We start from the raw sequence: 24,145 nt of genomic DNA, 5'->3' as shown, positions 1-24,145 counted from the left end.
CAGAGAGTTCAGTAGATTGAATTATGAGGCAAACCTAGGGATAAAATCTAACAAGGACAAATATGAAAGCCAGCATTTAAGCCCCAGCGATCAATAGTACAGGCATACAGATCAGGGGAAACCGGAGCTGTTAGCTCTGTGAAGGAAAGAAAAGGTCCCTGGCTTTAGGGATTTCAAGATCAGAAGTATCTCCAGTATGAAATAACGATTACAGAAAAAGCAGTAAACAACATTAGGGAGCAACATGGTTCAGAACAAAAGATAAAATAATTCTGTGCCAGTCAGAGCACATCTGGAGCCTTCTGTTTAATGATGGGTGTCACATTTTACGATGCTGAAAAGCTGGAGCTCGCTGAGAGGAGGGAAGAGAGCGGAGAGGTGACTTGAGAACTGGTCCACTGGTGAGTTTGTTAGATAATCTGGGACGGTGTTGTCTGGAGAAGAGAGGTGAAAGCAATTTTTTAAATACCTAAAAATCAAGAAGACATAATCTGGGCAGTTATCAGGGAAGGAATCAGAACCCAACAGAAGGTAGAAGAGGCCACGGCCCTGTCTGTTGTGGAAGGAGGTGCTGCCAACAGGCTAGACTTGTGAATTGGACAGCCTCACAAAAGCACGAGCCCCCTTCCAGAGTCAGTGTAAATTCAGAGGGGGCTGGCCCTGTCTCGAGGAGTTGTAGTTGGGATTTCTGGAGTGTAGTAGAGGCTGAGTGAGGTGAACCCTTGGGGGCTCACAGCACTGGAATCCTACAATTCTGGATATTTTTGTGGGACTGTTTAGAACAGGCCAAGTTGATGGCTGACCCATGGCTTGTGAAAGTTTGGGCTGGAGTGTAGGTGCAGTGTCCAATCCCAATTAGATATACCAAAAAGGGACCAGAGATGAACTATGTGTGTCCATGATTCTGATTCTGGTCAAAACTGATCAGCACGATTCTCAACTTTTTCACATGTAAAATAGAAATGGGAGAGGGTGGGGATGCCTTACTTCTCTTCATGGAGTTGCTGGAAATCCCAAGTAAGCTCATGTGTACATGAGCCTTCGTGGAGTAGACATTATACCCAGAGACTAAGTTTCACATAGTATGTAAGGATTACTGTGTTTCTAATTTTGTTAGAGTTTTAAACAGGTATTTCAGAAAATAAAAGGATAGATTTGAATTTCATCAAAGACCTTTGCAAGACCTCTAGTGACATTTTGGTCTAAATACAGGGATACATCTAGGTGATGGTAAACTCAGAAGGATTTATCACTGGATGAAGGGTTCTGCCCTAAATGATGCTGATTAATAGATCAATGCCAACCTAGATTAAGTTGTTTGATGACAGAGCTGTGTCCTCAAGCCCTGTTCTGGGTCATAAAAAGATCAAAACAGATGGAAGTAAATCTAGCAAAGTTAAGTTTAATATGGGTGGGAAATTTGGTCTTATACTGGATTCTAAGAAAGCAACTTAAGCTCTGAAATGTGAAGACTATATTTAAGAGTTTAATCTGTCATAAATTTAGTCAGTTGAGTGTGAGTCAACATTGCAATGTGGTACCCAAGTAGGAGAATGTCTTCTTAGGCTACATTAATAGAGGCATAGCTTTTTAAAAAATAAAGCTACCAGCAAGGCGAGGTGGCTCACGCCTGTAATCCCAGCACTTTAGGAGGTCAAAGCAGGCCGATCAGGAGGTCAAGAGATTGAGACCATGCTGGCCAACATGGTGAAACTCCATCTCTACTAAAAATATAAAAAATTCGCTGGGTATGGTGGCGGGAGCCTGTAATCCCAGCTACTTGAGAGGCTGAGGCAAGTGGATCACTTGAACCCGGGAGGCTGAGGTTGCAGTGAGCCGAGATCATGCCACTGCACACCAGTCTGACCACAGAACAAGACTCCGTCTAAAAAAATATAAATAAATAAATAAATAAATAAAGCGACCATAGTTGAGTTCCCCTCTGTACTGGCTAGGCTGCATATTCACTTCTGGGTATCTCAATTTTAAAAGGAGTTTTGACCAATATGACTGATATGCGCAGACACTGAGAAAAGCAGCACAAGGTAAACCTGAAACCACTTGCATGAACGATGGGGTTGGGTAAGCTATTTACCCCCAAAGAACACACCAAAGACTTAGAAGTTGCAAGAGCACTATAGCTTGATCTCCAAATCTAGGTTCAATAGTGCCCATCCATGCCCAGCCTCTTAGGGTCAACAGTGCCCATCCATGCCCAGCCTCTTTGCTAAGCTCTCCTCTTCAGGTATTCACATCTTCTAAGCAAGCTTTGGGCTTCACTACTCCTGATTTTCCAAGAGCATGTATTTGAACATTAATACACACACACACACACACACACACACACACTCCTCTTCTAAAATTAGCAATGTTTTTTAAAGGTACATCTTACCTGGATCTGGAAAAAAAGTTTTTTGTTTGTTTGTTTGTTTCTTTCTTTCTTTTTAGTAGAAGGTAACCCATAGAAATGTAGCTTTGTCCCTTATGAGGAGAAACTTCCAAATTTTTATTCACAGCAATTTAAATCTATTCCAGAAGAGGGTCTTTGATCTACATTTGCATATCTAAAGGTCCTTTGGGTGGTTTTCCCAGAACAAAAAACAGTCTGCATCCAAGATAAATATAGGCCTCTACCTGGTAAGAAGCATAAACGTGCTCACAAATTTTAAAGACCATTTCTATCTGTGTTTTCATCTAGGATTCAAACATCAAATTGTGAGTTCCATCTTCAGCCAGGGTCACTTTGTCACCTTTAATCAGTGTGGAAGAAAAAGGGGGTGGCCACATAGAAGGCAAACTCAGCACTTCTCAAATCAGTGACCCGGCAGTCATGCCTCCGTGTGGTACTGGAGCAACTCTGCTTTCTGCCGTGGAGACAGTAGTCTCGGTCTGACTATTTGGTGTATGGAAGAGAAGGAGGTGAATAAGTATGTTTAAACATTAATGAACTTGAAGATCACCCTTCTAAACTGTGTTCTGGACTGGGGCCTGAGTTCTGATAAAGAGAGGGGAGGTGCTCATTGAAGTAGAAAGTGGCTGAAACTGAAGATGGTCTAACAGATCTGGAGAGGATGGTCTTGGAGAAATAATGACATCAGTTTTGGGAATACTGAGGTGAAGGGTACAATGTCCCCAGGAAATATGGGGCTGGAGCTCAGGGGACAGGTTCTGCCTCCCATTGGTTGATTCATTGCTCCTGATTCTTCCAAGCATCGTGGTTCAACTCTGGGATGACTGGTCATGTGGCACAGCTACCTCCTTAGCACAAGCCTCTTCCCAAATTCGGAATGCCCATTGTAGCCCACTTCCCCGATGACATCATCAGTAACAACCACATGATGTCATCTTGTGGGGGGTGGAGGCAAGCCTGGCATCTCCAGACCTCTTCTCTGGAATCTGGAATGCCTCAGGGATAGCTCTGGGTATGACACAGGATGTAACTCTACATTTATGGCTATTGAACACAAAGCCTTCTCAAAGGAGTAATTGAGATATTTAGACTTTCCACTATTCAAATACATCTCAGTTTCCTCTCATTCAGGCTAAAGCTTTAAGATAACATTTTATTTTATTTTGTCTAAAACCTCTTTGAGAGCTTTACCTTTTGGCTGGGATCATGCTCTATCCTAAGTCTTTGACATCCATTAGAGCTGTATCCTCTTCTTCATGCTCTCCACTGTCACACCTCCCCAGGGTGCACTTAGCTCTGCCTAATTCTCATAATTATGTGTGGGGTGGTCATGAGTATTGAGAGAGGAGATAGATACAGACATCAGCTAGGTGCTGTAAAAGGAAAGGGAATAGTCATCATTCATTTGGGGGATGATACCAAGTTCCTGTCAACTTCCTTCAACCCATCATTTCTCTCTTCACAAAAGGCAAAGAACTTTGACATCAATTATCTCATTCTGTCCTTGTAAGGATAAATGAGACTGAATATTGACTCCATGGTACAGATGTGGAAACTAAGGCCCACAGAGGCTATGGTATCAAAGTAATGCTGGATATTCCGAAAATGCAGAAACTGGAAGTTGCATGTTGTCCCCTGAGTCTTAACTCTCTCATGCTTTCTACTCCTCTTTACAGCATTAAGGGCAGAGAATAAGAGACACTGATATTGCAAAGATTAATGTTTCTATATCATCAACTCTGTGCAGAGCATTATACTGGGTGCTTTACATATGCAGTGTTCAGTGAGTCCTCACCAAAACATGTGCTATTTCTGTCCCCATTTTAGAGAAGAGAGGAATTAAGACTCAAGAGGGCTAAACAACTCTCCCAAGAGCACATAGTGAAATTAGGGTCAAGAGTCAACCCCAGCCCTGCCCCATGCTTTGGCCTGTGCCATCTGCCCATGAGGCAGTCAAGTTCAATGCCCCTGCAGCGATTCTGAGCAGAAGGGCTACGGGAATTCAAGGAGTCCCCACTCCTCCTGGGGGCAGACTGGGCAGACGTCCCAGAGAAAATGGGGTTGACCTGGCAGCCATCCAGCTCTGACAAATACACATCCTGGGGGGGGGGAGGTCAGTGCTTAGAGATAATAAGCACAATCATTCCTTATTTCCTCTGTTGGATGACTGCAAGAACAAGGTCTCATAAACAGGTTTCACCTAGAGCCTCAAGCTGGGCAAGAAGAATGAGTAACTAGTAATGCTTGAGGTGGATGTGAAGCAGTCTTTACTCTCCTTGGGGCATAGAGGGATGGCTGACCCCAGCTGTCCACCTTCAAATATAGCACCCACTGAGTTTCAGATTCAGCCAAGGCTCCCCAGAGCAAGCAGTGCTCATGGTAGTATGAGTGCTGGTTTTAATTAATTAAGTGAAAAAAGACTCTTAATGATCTCTCTCTCTCTCTCTCTCTCTGTCTCTCAATCCCTCCCCCATCACTATAACATGTCATTTGCTTCATAGTGACTTCTGAGTTGCCACCACACCAACTCTGTGATCTGCAAAAATCTTGCATTTAATACAGCAACGATACCTATAATGGGGAAGGGGTGGGGGTGGGGAGGCCGCACATTTCACCATTTCCATCTAGATGAGGAGCAAACAAAGAGATAATTATAAACTGTTTCTCTTATTGTTGCACTTGCATTAGACATGTGCATCTCTCTCTCCCTCTCCCTCGCTCGCTCTCCTTTTTTTTTCTCCACAGAAAAGTAATTCTGTTGTGGAGATGGCACCAGGTGCACGGGGTGACCTCACACACACCAAATCGGGAGCTGACATCCATCACACTTTGAAATTTTGGATTTCATCATTTCCTGATCTTTCTAAAGGGATCACAGCACCTGGCCCTCACAGCTGTAGTTCATTTAGAAAGCAATTTAAAAACCGAGAAAAAAGCAAATGACATCTTGCTGCCTCAGCCTTGTCATTAAGTATAGCAGAATGGCCTTCATTTATGAGGCACATGGCTAAGAATTAATATCTTTCAGGGCTTTCTCGAGTAGAGATTACAAAAGGTTTGAAAGACCACTAAATAATTAGTGGTATGACTGAGGCAAGCAAAAAAAAGGGGGGGAAGAAATCCCTCTTTTTCGTTCTACAGAAGAAAATCGGAATTATACTGACTTTAGTGTGTCCTAAACGTTGGGAGGCATCCGTGCAGCACCCTTTGTGAGCCATATTCTGTGCTGTGGGTTTCTTTTGCCTTCCCTGGCATTTTCAGCAGTGGCTGTGGGTGTGTGCTCTTCATCTCCAAATAGTGTCCATTCATCCAAAATAAAAAAAAAATTTTCCCAAATGTTTTGCTGAGTGAAGACTGCTTTAACCATCTTCAAGTCATCTCCCAGAGTTCTCGTCCCCTTCTTATGTTGCAAGTCTTTTTAGATCAGGTTGATGAGGAACATAGACCAGGTTGATGGAGAACAGCTACAGGGTGGACACAGCACCAGGTAAGGATATCTGTGTTCTAGTTTTTCCAATTCTTTTTACCACTTAGCCACATGAAATGTGGAAAATGACTTCTGTCATCCGAGTCTCAGTTTTCTTATTCTGCAAAATGAATGGGTTAAAAGACATGGCTTCCAGAATCTTTTAGATAGCTAAGTACACTGAGCAGGATTTCTAAGAACCATTTGGAAATCAGTTCAAAAGTTTTGCCAATACCATTCTAGCCAGAGTTTCTTGGTCCCACACCCAGGACGCAGTGAGAATAAAGTGCTAAATTGCTTTCAGACCTGAGTCTTATTTTTAACAATAATTATTTTGTTGAGTACCACAATACGTTGGTGGTATACTTACATGATCTGTGATCTTCCTTATCACCCTTCACAGTGGGCATAATTATTCGCTTTTTACGGGCGAAGAAACTGAGGCTCAGCCAGTTTCAGTAATGTGTCCAATTTAGTAGAAGGTAGAACTCAATAGATCCTCTAATCCCTCTGAGCAACATCTTTAGTAGCTTTCAGGGAGCCACTCTAGATGAATTCCTAGGATACTGTCAATTTGGTCTGCCGAAAACCCTGGAGCTATGAAGCCTCCAACCCCAGCCACTCTCGCTCTGCACGGCACCTCCACTGGTATCTCTCTCAGGTAATCAGTATTTCACTCATCAATGCTGAGTGGCCCTCTTACCTAGGTGTTTCTCAACATTCATGAAAACTTATGAGCCCCTAAATGCATCAGAAAATCTCCTGAAAGGGCATGTGTATTTTGCACAATATTCTAGGAGCCAGCCATCATTCCTAGATGCCATCCATGCAGATATAACTTAATTCTCACAACCACCATACCAAGTGGGTTTTATAATCCACACTTCGCAGCAGAAGGCATGGGCTGAAGTAGGTGAAAGAGCTTTCTGTGATGGATTGCACTCTTGTTTCTGATTATTCCCTTGCTCTTCCTGTGAGACGATGTTTAGGTCTCAGCTCCTTACTGTGTGACTTGCAGCATCTCCTGTGGGGGGGAAGAAGTGTCCCCGCCCTACTCATGAGGCACGTGGCTGTGTGACCTCCTGTGGCCAAAGGAAAGTGAGCCAAGGCAGCATGGTTTTCACCAAAGGAGCAGTGTAAACCCTTTTTGTGTGCCTGCCAGTTCTCTTGTACTTTGTCTCTGCCCCATATGCGGCTTCTCCTGGAGCCTGGGTCCCCCAGTGAAAAGACAGGCAGAGCGGAACTGCAGGCAAACCGCAGTGGCCATTAGACAACCAGAGCATAAAATACAACTTTTTGTGTATGTGTACACCACTGATGGATGTTGTTGTTGTTGTTTACCATAACAAACCCAGCAAAAGCTGCCTAACACACTTGCTTACAGTCTTCACGAAAGTGGCTGCTTCTGCACTGACACTACTCAAAGTACCCATGAAGTTTTGATTGACTCATGGTCTATTCAAAAATACAGCTACATATTGTCATCAGGCAAAAGGAGTACAAAATAAGGTAAAGGATTTGTTGGATTTTAGAGTGGATAAATCCTCGAGTTGCATACAGTAGATAAATCCTTGATTCAGGATCAATATTTTTATTTAATACTTTTTTTTTTTTTTTTAAGACAGAGTCTCACTCTGTCACCCAGGCTGGAGTGCAGTGGCATGATCTCGGCTCACTGCAACCTCTACCTCCCAGGTTCAAGTATTCTCTGCCTCAGCCTCCCGAGTAGCTGGGACTATAGGTATCTGCCACTACGCCCAGCTAATTTTTGTATTTTTAGTAAAGATGGGGCTTCACCATGTTGGTCAGGCTGGTCTCAAACTTCTGGCCTCATGATCCACCTGCCTCAGCCTCCCAAAGTGCTGGGATTACAGGCATGAGCCACCGCACCAAGCCTGAATATAAATATTTTTTATTTTGGACAAATGGACACTATCTGAAGATGAAGAGCACATATCCACGGGGACTGCCAAAGGGTAGGCAGAAGAAGCCCACAGCACAGAATACGGCTCACGGAGGTGCTGCACGGATGCCTCCCCGCATTCAGGATACACTAAAGTCAGTGTAATTTCTGATTTTCTTCTGTGGAATGACAAGGAGGGATTTCCTCCCCTGCCCCCTGCTTTTTTGTGCTTGCCTCAGTCATACCACTAAGTATTAGTGGTCTTTCAAACCTTTTGTAATCTCTGCTCAAGAAAGCATAAAAAGATCATTCATCAAGAAAGCAGATTTCTCTTAGCCTCAGTGTGTAGCAGAGGCACAGGCAGGACCTTCAGAGATACATAGAGATGTGATTGCTTCTTAAATAGTCAGGTAACATTTTAGTGCAGTCACTGGCATTAATTCATCTGTAGCTTAGAGACAGTAATGAATTCAGACTTTAAATACCAAGTATACGGAGAGCTCTTGTTCTTTCTTTCTCTCTGCATTTATTCATCTATGTATGTATTATGTTTAAGAAATCCATTGGTTAGTTTTAAGACAGCTCTAAACAGCTGCCAATGAAAGAGCCGTTGGTTGTGAGTGTGTTCCTCATTGCTCCTACACCTACATCAGTTCAGCCAAAAGTTATATCCAGTTTTGAAAAGGTAAAATTGTATGTATTGGATGATAAATCCTATCAGTTTCCCCGGGGAAGAGGTGTTTCCTGAAAATGTGAGAATTTCTGTTTTTAAACCAGGATAGTCCCTGGTGAACTGGTATAGCTGGTCTCCCTAGGTATGAGATACTAGTCTTTGTGTTGATACATTCTCCATGGGCATATTGCTGAATCCCTGCATCTACTACGAAGCTCCAATGCCCCCTTTTCCACGAAGACTTTCTCCCTTTCACCATCTTCCAAAATTGTGTTGAAATTGTCCTCAGAATGTTGAAAAGCCCTCATAACTTTGTCACTCATTCAAAGGTTAGCATTTGCATTCCTTTTTATTGTTTCTTCTGTGTCATTTGTCATTATCGCTACAAATTCTCTTAGTGATAATAGAGTAAAATGACTCTGATTTACTAGTTCAGTAGCCAGATATTAGAATGGCTTGGCAAACTTTCCAAAGTGCCATCCCACGGTGGCTCATTTCTAATTAATTAAATCAGAATCTCTGGGGATAAAGATGGGGCCCTAATTTCATCTTTTGTTTTTGTTGTTTGTTTTTATTGTGCTTTGTTTTTTAAGCTCTGTTGGTGATTCTAAAGTGTAGCAAGAGTTGACAACTACTAATATGGCTCAACTCCTTAATTACAAAAAAAAAAACAAACAAACTAACTTTGTCTAACAGAAGTTAACTATCTCATCTTAGATTTCTACAGATTGCCAGCAGCAATGTTTAGGGGGGAAAAAAAAGAAATCAAGAAACTGAACTGTCTGATCCCCTAATCCTTCACCACAATTTTTAAATGGAGCCGTCCATCGATCTGTCCATTTCAACTCATATCCATACTGTACCTCAATTTTCCCTTTCTGTTTCCCTCTTGTTTTCCTCTCCCAGAACTATGAAGAAGCCATCAGAACAGAGTTGGCTTCTTGTGGACAACACAATAAATAGAAGCTGCTGAATCAAACAAGTTGTTTTTGCTATAATGTAATCTCTCTCTCCTTCCCAAATTGACCCATATCACAGTCTAGGTCCAATAAATCTCTCAGCTGTCTAATGCAGAGCTTCTTACTCAATTATCAATGATTGGTAATATATGTGACAAGATAGTGATCCCTTTAGCTTTCTAATGGGCCAGGTAGGATGTAGCAGGGCAGAGACCTAGTACATCCATAACTCCAGACACTTTGTCCAATTCTACCTGTAGGCTCTCCTTACTCCAGGGTGCTGTAAACAGATAATCATTTCCTACGTGTACCAGAATGTGAAATTTTATGATAGACTATAAATGCTATTAACTTGTTCTCTCTCTCAATGTTTTTCTCTTCCTTTCAATGATGTTGTCCTCTTAACCTTAACAATTTTTGGAGAACGTAGCCTACCAAGCATTGAACATAATGTTTTTGTTCACATTATTTGACTTATTTCTTAAAGCATCTTTGTTGGATCTATTTTATAGATTAGAAAAGGAAAGATTTAAGAACTGGAGAATTTTCCTCAAATCACAGATATAGTAAGGTAGAAATGGCACTAAAAATTGTGTAACTATTTGAGTTTGTTTGTTTCTAAATTTGCCCTGATACCATCTTCATGGTTAAAATCAACATTAAGTAGCACCATTGCCTTGATTTAAAAGAGATGTACTTTCTCCCAATCTCAGGCTGATTTTTCAGTCTATGTTCTTCCCTTGAATGCCAGAATTAGTAACTAGAAAAGCGACTTTAAAGATCCAGATATCTAGTAAGTGTAGTAAGCGTTAACATGGCAGGCTTGGGTTGCCCAAACCTTCCACATTCCAAAGGCCTTCAAGACTGGCCCTTGACTAGCTTCCAGCAGTTGCCTCTGAGCCTTTGAAATAAACTCACTGATAAGAGTTTCTTTGCCTACCTATGATTGGGGCCATGCCAGTTAGTTTTTGCTAACAATGGAGTTTATGGAGAATGCTTATTCATATATGCTTTGTAAGTGGTGGCTTTGGGTCATGCTGTGTCAATTCCGCTTCCAGAGAGTCTGGGGGTGAGTAGCTTAGTTGTTGGCATTGCTTACCTACATGAATGACCCCCAGTAAAAACCCTGGACACCAAGGCTCAAGGGAGCTTCCATGGTTGACAACTTCACAAGTGTTGTCATACATAATTTCTGGGAAAATTAAGCGCCATCCACACAACTCCACTGTGAGAAGACAACTGGAATCTCATGTGTGTTCTCTCCTAGATTTCAACCTATGCTCCTTTTCTATTGGCTTATTTTAATCAGTATCATTTCACTCTAATGACTTGTAAGCATGAGAAAGACAGTTTTCAGAATTTTATGACTCTTCCTAGAAAATCATTAGACCTGAGAGTGGTCATAAGAATGTCCAACACATGGTGCTGTTTGGAGGCATGGAGCCTGTGTTAGCCCATTCTCACACTGCTGTTTAAGGCATACAGGAGACTGGGAAGAAAAAGAAGGTGAATTGGGCTTACAGCTGAACATGGCTAGGAAAGACTCACAATCATGATGGGAGGCAAAAGGCACTTCTTACATGGCAGCAGCAAGAGAAAATTTGGAAGAAGCAAAAGTGTAAATCCCTGATAAATCCATGAGATCTTGTGAGACTTAATTCACTCTTAATTGAATCATAATCCTCATGATTCAATTACCTCCCCCAGTATCCTTCCACAACATATGGGAATTGTGGGAGATATAATTCAAGTTGAGATTTGGGTGGGGACACAGCCAAACCAAATCATTCTGCCCTGGTCCACCAAAATCTCATGTCCTCACATTTTAAAACCAATCAGACCTTCCCAAAAGTCCCCCAAAGTTGTAACTAATTTCAGCATTAACCCAAAAGTCCACAGTCCAAAGTCTCATCTGAGACAAGGCAAGTGCATTCTGCCTATGTGCATCTAAAATCGAAAGAAAGCTAATTACTTCCTAGATACAAATGGAGTATAGGTATTGGGTAAATACAGTCATCCCAAATGGGAGAAATTGGCCAAAACAAAGGATTACAGAGCCCATGCAAGTCTGTAATCAAGCAGGGCAGCCAAATCTTAAAGCTCCAAAATGAACAACTTTAACTCCATTTCTCACATCCAGGTCATGCTGATGCAGGAGGTAGGTTACCATGATCTTGGGCAGCTCAGCCCCTGTGGCTTTGCAGGGTACAGCCTCCCTTCCAGCTTCTTTCCTGGGCTGGTGTTGAGTGTCTGTAGCTTTTCCAGGTGCATTGTGCAAGCTGTCAGTGGATCTACCATTCTAGGGTCTGGAGGACAGTGGCTCTCTTCTTATAGCTCCACTAAGCAGTGGCCCAGTAGGGACTCTATGTGGGGGCTCTGACCCCACATTTTCCTTCCACACTGCCCTAGCAGAGGTTCTCCATGAGGGCCCATCCCTACAGCAAACTTTTGCCAGGGCATCCAGATGTTTCCATACATCTTCTGAAATCTAGGCAGAGATTCCCAAACCTCAATTCTTGACTTCTGTGTACTGGCAGGCTCAATGCCACATGGGAGATGCCAAGGCTTGGGGCTTCCACCCTCTGAAGCCACAGCCCAAGCTGTACGTTGGCCCCTTTCAGCCATGGCTGGAGTGGCTGGGACACAGGGTACCAAGTCTGTAGGCTGCACACAGCACAAGAAGCCTGACCCATGAAACCACTTTCTCCTCCTGGGCCTCCAGGCCTGTGATGGGAGGGGCTGCCATGATGGTCTCTGACATGGCCTGGAGATATTTACCCCATGGTCTTGGAGATTAACATTAGGCTCCTTGCTACTTATGCAGATTTCTGCAGCCAGCTTGAACTTCTCCCCAGAAAACTGGTTTATCTTTTCTACTGCATAGTCAGACTGCAAATTTCCAAACTTTTATGCTCTGCTTCCCTTATAAAACCAAATGCCTTTAACAGCACCCAAGTCACCTCTTGCTGCTTAGAAATTTCTTCTGCCAGATATCCCAAATCATCTTTCTCAAGTTCAAAGTTCCACAAATCTCTAGGGCAGGAGCAAAATGCTACTAGTCTCTTTGCTAAAACATAACAAGAGTCATCTTTACTCTAGTTCCCAACAAGTTCCTCATCTCCATCTGAGACCACCTCAGCCTGGATCTTATTGTCCATATCATTATCAGCATTTTGGGCAAAGCCATTCAACAAGTCTCTAGGAAGTTGCAAACTTTCCCAAATTTTCCTGTCTTCTTCTAAGTCCTTCAAACTGTTCCAGCCTCTGCCTGTTACCTAGTTCTAAAGTCGTTTCCACATTTTTGGGTATCTTCTCAGCAATACCCCACTGTACTGGTATCAATTTACTGTATTCATCCATTTTTACTCTGCTGGTAAAGACATACCCGAAACTGGGAAGAAAAAGAGGTTTAATTGAACTTACAGTTTCACATGGTTGGGGAGGCCTCAGAATCATGGTGCGATGTGAAGGGTACTTCCTATGTGGTGGGGGCAAGAGAGAATGAAGAAGAAGCAAAAGCAGAAACCCTTGATAGACCTATCAGGTCTTGTGAGACTTAATTCACTATCACGAGAATAGCACGTGAAAGACCGGCCCCCATGATTCAATTACCTCCCCATGGGTCCCTCCCACATCATGTGGAAATTCTGGAAGATACAATTCAATTTAAGATTTGGGTGGGGACACAGCCAAACCATATCAGAATCATACATGTGGAGAAACACAGAGGACTTGTGTGTGCTTATCAGTGGCCTCCATGCTAAGAACAGATGCAAATATCAGCCATAGCTCTTATTAAAGACTTTATGGTTGTATTCCTCAATGGAGAGGGGAAAAGAGAAGAAATTCTACAGAAAAACTAGAAAGTAATACTCAGTTAGTGTAGAGTCAATTATTTAAGTATGTACTAGTATCTAGCATTGCTATAGACTTTCAAGGAAAACTGAGAAACGTAGGAGTCAAGTCAACTTTCTTTTACTGTTAATGCCCTTGAAATAATACAATCTTGCCAAGGGCATTTACTCAGGAGTAGATTAATAGTCACATGCTTGGAAGATAAATTGGCTACTGACATACTCTTATTATTTTTTTTCTGAACAGCCACAAAAAGCTGCCAATTTCATAGGAGTAAGAAGTTTTTCTTAGGCATGATAGATCTTAAAATTATTGGAAAATGAAACCATTTCTGCTAATCAGTCCTTTTCCTTTTTCTGCACTTTGTTTAAAGAATGAAACTGAGTGTGCATCACGCAAGCATGGGTTTCTTTCCCTCTTCACACAGCAGTGCACTTCATGGGTTGGTGATGCTCATTTCAGCTTCATAAAGGTTACATTTCAGAATGAAGTTTTACAATCACTTTTACAGTGATCTTTGAAAATCAATGAGATGTGTGACATCTGAAAGTAAGGCAGCTGAAGGACTGAAGGATGTGCCATCCCAAATTATGCCAGACTAGCATATGATTGCATGAAATATGATTATTGTCAGTTGAAAACATTGGAGAAATTGTAGTTTCAGAAAGGGCTAGCCGACATGTATCTTTCTGCATTCAGTAAGCCATAAAGATGACTCTGGGAGGAGCACCCTCCCTGTACCAGGGTGAGAAAGTCACCCTCATCACCAGAGACTTGAAATTGGGGGGCTGCAACAAACCTGAGTAAATCCACTTCCTGATGTAACCCTTATCTGCTGCTAGTTTTACACACATCCATACACCTCGCCATGACTCACCTAGAAATTTCCTGCCCCTACCCAGATCCCCTTTGTTTTATCATTTCTTCTCAAATTCATTGTTCTTTGACTAAAAAGTATAAAAGCATCTTGCTTTGGCCACTTCCTCAAACTTCACTCTGTTGTGAAGATCCCCAGGTAAATAAAAAGCTAATAAAATTGGTATACTTTTCTCTTGTTTGTTAATCTGCCTGGTGTCAAATTTGGCTTCTAGATCCAGCCAAAGAGTTCATATAAGAGCTAACGGGAGGTTTGCAGTGACCACTGACTCCCCTTTACAGCAAAGAGCTAAACTAACAATCTTAAAGGTAATTATTTTTTTGAGACAAGGTCACTGTCTCTGTCACCCAGGCTAAGTACAGTGAGGTCATCTTGGCTCATTGCAGTCTTGACCTTCCAGGCTCAAGTGAACCTTCAGCCTCAACCTCCTCAGTAGCTGGGAATACCAGCACGTGCCACCAAGCCCAGCTAATTTTTGCATGTTTTTGTAGACGTGAGGTTTTGCCATGTTGCCCAGGCTGGTCTTCAACTCCTAGGCTCAAGCAATGCACCTGTCTCAGCCTCCCAAAGTGCTGAGATCACAGGTGTGAGACACTATGTTAGTCCATTTTAACACTGTTGATAAAGACATACCCGAGACTGGGAAGAAAAAGAAGTTTAATTGGACTTACATTTCCACATGGCTGGGAAGGCCTCAGAATCATGGCAGGAGGCAAAAGTCACTTCTTACATGGTGGGGGCAAGAGAAAATAAGGAAGAAGCTAAAGCAGAAACCCCTGATAAACCCATCAGATCTTCTGAGACATATTCACTATCATGAGAATAGCACAGGGAAGACTGGCCTTCGTGATTCAATTACCTCCCACTGGGTCCCTCCCACAATGTGGGAATTCTGGGAGATAAAATTCAAGATGAGATTTGGGTGGGGACACAACCAAACCATAACATTCCACCCTGCTCCCCTCAAGACTTATGTCCTCACATTTCAAAACTAATCATGCCTTCCCAACAGTCCCCAAAATTCTTAAATCATTTCAGCATTAACTCAAAAGTCCACAGTCCAAAGTCTCATCTGAGACAAGGCAAGTCCCTTCCACCTATGAGCCTGTAAAATCAAAAGCAAGTTAGTTATTTCCTAGATACAGTGGGAGTACAGACATTAGGTAAAAATTCAACCATTCCAGATGGGAGAAATTGTCCAAAACAAAGGGGTTATAGGGCCCATGCAAGTCTAAAATCCAGTGGGGCAGTCAAACCTTAAAACTCCAAAATGATCTGCTTTGACTCCATGTCTCACATCCAGGTCACGATGATGCAGGAGGTGGGTTCCCATGGTCTTGGACAGCTCTGGCCTTGTGGATTTGCAGGGTACAGCCTCCCTCCTGGCTGCTTTCATGGGCTGCCGTTGAGTGTCTGCAGTTTTTGCAGGAGCACAGTGCAAGCTGTTGGTGGATCTACCATTCTGGGGTCTGGAGGATGGTGGTCCTCTTTTCACATCTCCACTAGGCAGTGCCCCAGGAGGGACTCTGTGTGGGGATTCCGACTCCACATTTCCCTTCTGCACTGCCCTAGCATTGGTTCACTGTGAGAGCCTCTCCCCTGCAGCAAACTTCTGCCTCCAGGCGTTTCCATACATCTTCTGAAATCTAGGCAGAGGTTCCCAAACCTCAATTCTTTACTTCTGTGAATCCGCAGGTTCAACAGCAGATGGAAGCTGCCAAGGCTTGGAGCTAGCGCCATCTAAAGCCCTGGCCTGACCTCTACATTGTCCCCTTTCGGCCATGGTTGGAGCAGCTGGAACGTAGGACACCAAGTCCCTAGGCTGCACACAGCTCAGAGTCCCTGGGCCTGGCTCACGAAACCACCTTTTCCTCCTGGGTCTTTAGTCCTGCGTTGGGAGGGGCTGTCATGAAGACCTCTGACATGCTCTGGAGACATTTACCCCGTGGTCTTAGGGATTAACATTTGGCTCCTTGTAATTTATATAATTTCTGCAGCCGCTTAGATTTCTTCTCAGAAAATGGAATGTTCTGCCACATTCTCATGCTGCAAAATTTCCAGACTTTTATGCTCTGTTTCCCTTATAAGGCTGAATGCCTTTAACAGCACCCAGGTAGCATTTTGAATGCTTTGCTGCTTAGAAATTTCTTCTGCCAGATACCCTAAATCATCTCTCTCAAGTTCAAAGTTCCACAAATCTCTAGGACAGGAGCAAAATGCCACCAGTCTCTTTGCTAAAATAAAAAAAGAGTCACTTTTACTCCAGTTCCCAACAAGTTCCTCATCTCTATCTGAGACCACCTCAGCCTGGATCTTATTGTCCATATCATTATCAGCATTTTGGGCAAAGCCATTCAAAAAGTCTCTAGGAAGTTGCAAACTTTCCTATTTTCCTGTCCTCTTCTGAACCCTTCACACTGTTCCAATCTCTGCCTGTTAACCAGTTCAAAAGTCACTTCCACATTTTTGGGTATCTTTTCAGCAACACTCCACTCTACTCATACAAACTTTCTGTATTAGTCTGTTTTTATGCTGCTGATAAAGACATACCTGAGACTAGGAAGAAAAAGAGGTTTAATTGGAATTACAGTTCCACATGGCTGGGGAGGCCTCAGAATCGTGGTGGGAGGCTAAAGGCACTTCTTACATGGTGGTGGCAAGAGAAAGCAAGGAAGAACTTAAAGCAAAAACCCCTCATAAACCCACCAAATCTTGTAAGACTTAATTCACTATCATGAGAAAAGCATGGGAAAGAGCAGCTCCCATGATTCAATCACTTCCCCCTGGGTCCCTCCCACAACACATGGGAATTCTGGGAGATACAATTCAAGTTGAGATTTTGGTGGAGACATAGCCAAACCCTATCAGCCACCTGTCCTAGCCCTTAAAGGTAATTTTTAAAAAGAAGAAAATTTTAAATTATGCTTTATCCTGTGAACCAAAGAAATATGTTAATCTAAGAAGTATTAAAGAATTTGAACACGTCCATATCATTTTTACCCCAAAACTGTATTTGCTATGAAAATAAACATTTCCCCAGTTTCACAAACACTTTAACGGGAAATACAACGACAGAAAATTAGGGAGTAAGCCTCATATACATTAAGCTTTTGCTCATATCTGTATTTTTTGTTTTGTTTTGATTTCAGGGAAACCGTTTTTGAAAGGGCAAAAGCTTAAAAAGAAAAAAAAAATAAGAAAGAGAAAAATGTTTCCAGTAGTGCACATATCCAGAGATACATTGGCAAGAAACAATACTCTGAATAAGGTCTAGGGAGAGCTAGCGAAAGTGGCTCCATTTATGAACTGCGTAGAAGCTGAAACTGCATATTTTCAAACAGATTGTCTCCACAAACCAAGATAACAGCTTGAATCAGGAGAGGGCTGCACTGACTCAGGGTTAGAGGTGTGAAGTGCAGGGGGGAGCACTGGAAGGCGGCCACAGCACATGGACCATGGGATGGATGGATGCCTTTTCCAGATCTACACGGGAGAGGGTGACATGTGACATTCACCACGGCGACTTTTTGGAAACAGCTCATTTCATGGATTCTTAGCATTAAAAAAAAGTCAGAATTATGTTTACTTTAAATAGGGCATGTGCTGATTTCTCTCTCATATTGTGTTCTCTTGATGCAGCAGGAAAGATACCCTGAAGGTCAGTGGTAAGAGACCCACATCACCATGGTTACCTCCAAGATTCCTTTCTTCTCTGCAAAAACACAAGTCATCAAAAACTTAAAAACCTCATATTGAGTCTAACCGAGGAGGAGAAATGAAATATTGTCAATATTTTTGACAACACATTCTCCATCTCCAGCTGTAAATTGTGTGCTTTCAAATACACTTTGGAAATGGTGTTACGGTGCCCTGTGACTGACTTGGCATGGAGTTGAGCTCTTAACATTTAGGAGGGGAAATAATATTAAATTGATGAATGGATGCTTTGAATTGTCTGCACTTCCTTATTTACATCTTTTCATTGATATTAAGGTTTGATGATATGCTTTATTCGAAGTGAGATCTAAGGGCTCTTCAAAGACTTATAGGGATTAAGAGCTCTTCTGATCATTGCCTCAGCAGAGGTCCAAACATTGGTAATACTTTTTTTTTTTTTTTTTTTGAGACAGAGTCTCACTTTGTCACCCAGACTGGAATGCAGTGGCATGAACACAGCTCACTGCAGGCTCAACCTCCCAGGCTCAACCTATCTTCCCAGCTCAGCCTCCCGAGTAGCTTGGACTACTGGCATGTGCCACCACGTCCACCTAATTTTCGTATTTTTTGTAGGGTCAGGGGTCTCCCCATGTTTCCCAGGCTAGTCTTAAACTACTGAACTCAAGCTATTCTCCCACCTCAGCTTCCCAAAGTGCTGGGAGCACAGGTGTGAGATGCTGTTCCTGGATGGTAATGATTGTATTACTTTCTCTCTGTATGACAACACCCGCTTCTTCATACCCCACTTGATGGTCTTTATACACTTCAAGTTTGGTATCTTAGCCATGCACAAACATGGCTTCTCTCTCCAACTCTCTTTAGTACTCTCTGATGAAAGAACAGTGGTGTGAATTGCATTTGTATCCTTTTTAGTGTGTCTAACACAGTGTTCATATAATGAACTCTCAATAATTATTTATAGATTGAATGAATAAATGAACAATATAAATGATGTCACCAGTGCTAGAAAGGTATAATCTGTTAACTTAGACATATCTCAACAAGTTATTAATTTTTATATTCACTGAGACAAATTAAGAAAAAGTAGTCGATATTTGCATGCTTGGAAGAGTTTAATTCTGGTGACTTTTCGAAACGGAAATTTTGTAAGTGCCAATAAATAGCATTTACATTATTTGTTGTGCTCTACAATTTCGTCATGATAATAAAATATTGTTTGGATATAAAAAAGATCTGACTAAACTAGCCTGGGTGGTGTCCAAACCATCTGTTTAGGTCCAAAAAACACTTGTAGGGAATAAATATGTCTATAATGAGCTTGTGACTTTTAGATTTGAAACCTTAAGTGCAGAACTCAATAACAGTCCTCAGATGGCAGCTCTCAGAGATATCTACCAAGGAAGAAAACAGACAAGTTACCATTGCTAGTCAGATGCCTTTGCCAAGAAAGCGGAAGCATGGAAATGTAGGTCACAGATGGAATTCCATTATTTCATGGCTATGGTGTCCTAAGCACAAATCTGAAAACCACACCTGGCTGAGTTCCGATCAGAAGGAGCACCCATGTCCCCCTCTGTGGGGCTTGGCCAGCTCTCAAGCGTGGCCCTCTTCCCTCTCACGGATAGGCAGGAACGATTTTCTTAATCTTTACTTTGTCTAACATTATTTATATCTTCCACTGCAAGCCAGGCACTGTGCACATTGTTGATGGTTCAGCAGCAAACCAGATAAACTTGAATCTTCCCTCCACGGAGATTTTTGCAGAATGAACACAGTTTTTGGAATCAAATGCAGATCTGAATACAACTCTTTCTACCCAAGAGTAAAGCAGACACATAGAATCTCTGACACATCAATAAAATACTTATATCCAAAAAGGATCATGCAACGAGAACAGCAGAATTTACAAAATCTCTGCTCAAAGGATACTGCTAGGATGTAGGCAAGGTAAGGAATATGCATGGTCAACAAGGAGAGAAAAATGTGACAGAGATCAGAGTCACATGGATGAAAAGACACAATTACTCAGTGAAACCAAATTTGCTTAGGCCCCCTCAAAAATGAAGAAGGCCCTTCACCTACTCAAAGATGAGGAGAAATATGTTCTCTGCTATGTTAAAATAAATGCAAGAAAAACTTTATCCATTTCCAAATGCTTGTGTGTGTGTGTCTGTGTCTGTGTGTGAGATAAAAGTTAACCCCATTTCAAAACCTGCCAGCTACATACAGATGAACTGTATTCTAAATACTGTTGTAAAAATCACTGTTTAAATAAAAGCTTTTCAAAGAGAAAAATTAATAATGCTATGGGACTACATTGAAAAACATGAGTTTTCTTATGGATTTCAAGTTCATTGCTCCCATCAAAATCCATGCCAGCAGAGGCATGAGAGCCAGCCACAGTGACCCAGAGTCACTCTTCTCATTAAGAAGAATCAGGGGAGTTGTTCCATTCAGGCTACAGATGACCACAGTTATCAAACTAATGCCAGACAATTTCCAAGCCAGCTGACACGCTCTTTGTTCACAGTAATTCAACTATTGACCGAGAGCCTACAATGGGCAAGGGAAGTGGCCCCTGCAAGTCTGGGAAGGCTGAGAGAACAGGATACCTGTGGCTTCTGCCTTCATGGAGCTTCAAGTCAAGAGGGGCAAAAAGGCTGAACAAAAATTCAGAGGCTTGTATGTTAGAAATATTTCACAAGGATAGAATACCTCATGTGGGAGAAAGAGGGTGGAACAAATTGAGAGGGGGTGGTCAGGGTCCAACTTGTGAAGACACCATTTTGGCAGAGATGAAAGTTTGAGGAGGAGAAAGAGCTAGGCAGAAGTGGTGGTGGTGATGGTGATGATCATTTCCTGTAGGCGGAAATACAGGTACAGATTCTTCTGCAGTTTGGTGTGTTTGAGGTTATACAAAACACATTCTGTGTCAGAAGAATGAAAAAGAATCAACACGATACCCACAAATGGCTCGTTCACCGCGTCCAATCTACCAAAGAAGAAAACGGGCAAGTTACCATGACTAGTTAGATGCCTTCGGCAAGAAAGTAGAAACATTAGAATGTAGGTCACAGATGGAATTCCATTAATTCATGTCTATCGTGTCCGAAGCACAAATCTGAAAACCACACCATCCTTGAGCTGTAAAGGCTTTATGTCACTGCTTGGCAACAAGAGTCTTTCAGGCACTTAGGAATGGAAACCTTCCTAATTTACTTTCTGCCTTAGAAGCATCAAAAATAGTAAGAACAATGGAAACCTTCCTAATTTACTTTCTGCCTTAGAAGCATCAAAAATAGTAAGACCAAATGACCCCCAACACTATAATCTTCTGAAATGAAATTAAATGAAAACATTATATACAAACGTGTAAATGCAGCATAATTAAAATGTTGCGAAGAAAAACTTTCATGTAGGTGAAAATTTTGGAAAGAAACAGTAAGCTTATAGTGGCGTTACAGTATTATTGGAGAATGGAACATTTTTTTGTAAACATTTCTTAAATGATATTGTCCTCTTATTTTCTTTTTATTTAAATTTTTTTTTTTCTGGTTCTCAGAGGCGTGGAGCTGAATTACTTGAAGTTCTTGATTTATGGCATCCTCAGTGGCTCACGCATGGCTCATCTTTATTTGTTTTGTTTATTTGAATAATTTAAAATACACCTAATCTTCCATTAGCCAAAGCAAAACATTAGAACCTAACAAATAACCTACATTTAATTATATGGCCCCATCCCCTTCCCTTGCCTTCACCATTAGGTAATTATCTACTTGTATCTCAGGTTAATCTTTCTTTCCTTTTGTCCTTCTTTCCTTTCCTTCCTCCCTTCCTCCCTTTTGAGGTCAATCTATTGCATCTCTAAGTACTGCTACAATGAATTGTTTTAAAAATCATGGTTGTTTTTAACTTTATAAAAGGGTATTATGACGGATGTAATCCTTCGAAACTTATTTTCTGCACTGAATATTATTTTGCTTAGATTGATCCATAATGTCTTACTGTATTCCACTGTGTGAATACACCAGAGTTTATTCATGCTCTGCACTTTCTGTTCATGAGTTCTATCTGGGTTTTTGCTATTGTGAATAGAACTCAAATGAATATCCTTGCATGTGTATTCTGTAGCTGTCAGACAACAATTACGAAAATGTAGGTTAACAAATGTTTAACTTTACATGAAAATACCAAACTGTTTTCCAAAATGGTTGCTCCAATTTATGGGCAATTTGAAAGGGATTCTGTGATTCCATAATCACTCCAATATTTGATATTTTCAAATTTTTTTCCTAAATGAATAGGAATAGAAGGAGATTCCATTTTCATATCTCTAGTTTTAATGATATTTGGCCTATTTATTTTCTCTTTTATAAAATGGCTATTCATCTTTTTTGCCCATTTTCCTCAAAAGTCAAAAGTTATCTGTGCTTTCTTTATTAATTTTGAAGAGCTCCTTTTATATACTGTGCTTGCTACTGATCCTTGTTAGTTTTGTCTTTTATAAATTCCTTCTGTCATTTGGTAATTTGTCATTTTACTATTTGTATTAGTCCATGCTTACATGGCTATATAGAACTAACTACCTGAGACTGATAACGAACTACCTGAGACTGGGTAATTTATAAAGAAAAGAGGTTTAATTGGCTCATGGTTGTGCAGGCACCGCAGGAAGCATGGCTGGAGAGGCCTCAGAAAACGTGCAATCATGGCAGAAGGTGAAAGAGATGCAGGCACGTCCCACATGGCTGGAGCAGGAGGAATAGAGAGAATGGGGAGGTGCTGCACACTTTTAAACAACAAGATCTTATGAGAACTCATTCACTATCACAAGAACAGCAAGGGCTAAATAAACCTGTTCATGATCCAATTACCTCCCAACAGGCCCCTCCTCCAACATTGGAGAATATAATTCGACATGAGATTTGGATGGGAGACAAAGTCAAACCATATCACTATTTTACTTTATGTTGAAGAACAAAGTTAAACCTAGTGTGATACACTGAATTAATCTTTTTTCAATAACCAAGCCATTTTGCCTTGATTTAGATCAGTAGATCTAAATAATATCAATCTATATATTTTACTACGAATTTAAAATTGTTTCTAAACATTTAAAACATTTAATTAAAATGGTGTTTAATTTGGAGGTTTTTTTTTTTCATTTTGTGAAGATGAAGATTCAATTTAATCTCTCCTTTTTTCTTTTCATAAGGATAATCATTTTTTCAACTTCATATATTGAACATATACTTCTTTCCCAATCTCAGATACCAGTTCCATATAAACTTCCATAAATATGTGGGTCGTCTACTTGATCCACTGGTCAAATTGCCATCACTGTATGTGCATATAAATTTCCATATTAATTTTAAAATTTGCTCTTCGATGTCTGAAAAAGGCAAACTTTGAAGAGCTTTAGATTGGGGTTGCACTGAATATATAGTTCAATGTGAGGAGAATTGACTTGAGCAGTATTGAGGCTTTAGACAGATGAATACAGTACATCTTTCTATTCATTTAACATGTTCTTAATTTCTTCAGTAATGTTTTAGTTTTTAAATATGCAACTTCCATGGATTTAAAAAATGTATCCCTAACCATTTCATGTTTTTATTCTATTATAAATGATATTGCTTTTCTAAAATTCCATTTCCAATTATTTGTTGTTAATACCTGCAATGACAATTGATTTCTGTATATTGTCTCCAGATTGTGTATTCTCACTAATTCACTTACTAGATCTAGCAGTAGATAAAATCTACCAGTTTTTTGGTAGATTTTCTGTAATCTGAAGAGTTAACTGATTAGTTCTAGTAACTTTCTTAGAAATTCCTCATAGGCTGCTTTGTTTTTGTTTTACATAGATGATTACATCAATTACAAATAAAGATATTTTTACTTTTTCCTATCTAATATGCACACCTTAATTTCTTTTCTTATCTTAGTACACTGGCTAGAACTCCAAGTGCAATGTTGAATAAATGTAATGGGAATAAAGTTGCTATTTTATCAATTTTAGTGAAAACATGTTCAGTCTTTCATCATTAAGAATGATTCTAGGCCGGGCGCGGTGGCTCAAGCCTGTAATCCCAGCACTTTGGGAGGCCGAGACGGGCGGATCACGAGGTCAGGAGATCAAGACCATCCTGGCTAACCCGGTGAAAACCTGTCTCTACTAAAAAATACAAAAAACTAGCCGGGCGAGGTGGCGGGCACCTGTAGTCCCAACTACTCAGGTGGCTGAGGCAGGAGAATGGCGTAAGCCCGGGAGGCGGAGCTTGCAGTGAGCTGAGATCCGGCCACTGCACTCCAGCCTGGGTG

Source organism: Mandrillus leucophaeus, unplaced genomic scaffold (assembly GCF_000951045.1).
Source record: "Mandrillus leucophaeus isolate KB7577 unplaced genomic scaffold, Mleu.le_1.0 Scaffold72, whole genome shotgun sequence".
Classification (NCBI taxonomy): Eukaryota; Metazoa; Chordata; class Mammalia; order Primates; family Cercopithecidae; genus Mandrillus; species Mandrillus leucophaeus.
Note: the sequence above shows the minus strand (reverse complement) of the source record.